General features: G+C 47.9%; 1 protein-coding gene across 13 annotated transcripts in view; it reads right to left on the bottom strand.

Annotated features, from left to right (window-relative positions):
* LOC125033572 (MAP7 domain-containing protein 2-like) overlaps positions 1-2,500 on the bottom strand; it is a 367,585-nt gene that overhangs the window by 105,471 nt on the left and 259,614 nt on the right. The gene's annotated exons all lie outside the window — the stretch shown is intronic.

Below are 2,500 nucleotides of genomic sequence, written 5' to 3'. Positions count from 1 at the left end.
GCCTTTCCCGAAATGTTTCCTGAATAACCAATTTCGACCTGTCGCGGAAACGATTTCCTACCAAGCCCGAGAGTGAATACCAAATGCAGAGCGAAACCTCCAATGGACAGCGGGGCGACGAGCCCACTTATCCGCGTGGGAACCCAGCTTTAATCACAATACAAACTTGCCGGAAACTTAGCCGCAGTAGCGGCGGCCGGTGGGAGGATGGCTTCTACCAAAACGACGATATGAATTGCAATCTAACAAACTCTGAATAGTTAAAGTTCCAACAACGTTGTCCGGAAAGATCAATCGGAGAGCCTTCCCCCCCCCCCCCCCTCAGAACTGGCTGAACCAGCTACCCTCGCGGAGAGGAAGCCTCCACGAGACCAGCACATCTTTTCGGTCAAGAAATGAAACATCTTGGGAACCCGCGAACCCTCGACCTTCTTCCCTTTAATGGCTCATGGCATATCCACTTATCAGTTTAATCTGCTTGCTTCGCTCGATTGCCATAATTGCAAACTCCATTTAAAAGCGACGAAGGAACATTACGAAATCTAATTTCTAGCAAGAGATTAACATTCTTAGAGTCTTACATGAAATATAACCGAGGACATAAATTAATACTTGCAATACACATCCTGGTACTAAAAAACACGATGCCAAATTATAACAGATCGAGGTGGAGGGTAAAAAGGCAAATATAGAGTATTCGTTCGATGGTCAATATTTTAGTCTTTCTGTGAAAGCGGACGAGAGAATAGATGGTGACAGTTGAATGCAATGAGTCAATCAAGAAAGAGTAAGTGACAGCCAAGGAAAACTATCACTGGTAATAGAAAATGGTGAAACCAAATAAAATGGACATTGGAATATCCGATACGCTTCAATAAAAATAAGGTTAATCGTCACGTCAGAAATACAAGAATCCAAGAACCTGACAGGACAAAGTAATGCAAGACCATTGAGCTAAAAGACTACTGAAACGGCGTTGGCGCGAGAGCAAGATGGAGCAACGGGGCCGGCGTCAGTATCCCACGGAGGCGGTTACGCAGGACCGCCGGCTGACTCACTCTTAAAGTGGGTTTCATGTTCCACGAACACCACTGTACCTCTCACACCAAAAACCCGCTACATTCACACTCTAGGAGAACACAGGCACAAAAATGATACAAGCATTCACACAGGCACGAATACATATTGACAAATATTAAAGTGGACTGCAGTATACGCTCGAGTAAATATGCAAGCTTGTGTACATGAATGAATAAAAATACACCTAACATGTCAACTGATTTACACCCATAAAAGAAAATAAATACTTAAATAAACAAAATCACATTTTTGAAACTACTGACGAACGAAATTGGTTTCAATCCTTTCGAACCAGTGGGACTTCACAACAAACTCCTCTTTTTAGACACCGCAGACTTCATAGCCAGACCAGGAACTCGTTGGCGGTAGTAAAAAGTAAAACACTATTAGGAAAGCCTGGGTAATGAAGGATGCCCGTAATGAGACTTTTTCTTTCTTTTCCTTTCTCTTGTCCTTATCATGAAAAAGTCTTGATCTTCCTCTCTAAGCGAGAATCACGTTTCGTGTAAAAGTCTTCCAAAGAGAAGAAGGTAAACACAGAGGCGCGACGGATTACGTCCGTATTGGACCCTTGCCAAGGCCAGCCAATCCTATAGGACAACCCTAAATCAGATGGCACTCTTGGACGGGTCAGGCATCCTAGAAACTCCCTTCCCCACCATGGGACTTCCAGAGTGACGCCACAGTTTGTGGGCACCCGGAGAAGGCTGCGCCCCTCCTCTACATCCGATTGCCAGGCGGTGAGGCGTTCGATACACAAGCGTCCGGATACTGTTCCTGATATCTGTGAAGGTACGCAATCCTGTATGAATCCGGGGCCCTACGCCCTGCCAACTCTCTCCTTTTGGCTACTCACCCCCCAGTGACTCCAAGCGATCTAACACCCTTGGTCGCAATCGCCAAGAGCGCTCTGCCGTCGCTCCACATCCCACATTCTCCGCCAGAAGTTCCTTGGCCATCTCGAAACCCCACTAAATGAGGTCAGACGAGGCCAGGAGGCGACAACACCTCCGGAATGGAACAGAGAGAAAGGGAGGGCAGAATAATTGGGAAGACGTGGCAATGGAGGAGGAGGAAGAGCAGAAGGAGCTCTCATTTTCGTGAGGGATACCCTCCATCACAGAGGCAGCGCACAATATTTCCTTCGCCATCATTAATCTCGTCCTTCCCCTCCTCCTGCCTATAGCGTCCTTTTGCCGCTTCGCGTCCCCCACCACGGCGGCCATCGAGGTCGATAACGATGGTGCCAAGCAGAGAGGAGGCGCGAGTGGAATAGGGAGGTTAGGGCGATAAGGATGCCGAGGAAGAGGGAGGAGGAAGAGGAAGAGGAAGAGGAAGAGGAAGAGGGAGGAGGAAGAGGGAGGAGGAAGAGGGAGGAGGAAGAGGGAGGAGGAAGAGGGAGGAGGAAGAGGGAGGAGGA

Source organism: Penaeus chinensis, chromosome 16 (genome assembly GCF_019202785.1).
Source record: "Penaeus chinensis breed Huanghai No. 1 chromosome 16, ASM1920278v2, whole genome shotgun sequence".
Classification (NCBI taxonomy): Eukaryota; Metazoa; Arthropoda; class Malacostraca; order Decapoda; family Penaeidae; genus Penaeus; species Penaeus chinensis.
The sequence above is the reverse complement of the archived record's forward strand: the minus strand, read 5'-3'. Positions and strand labels throughout refer to the sequence as shown.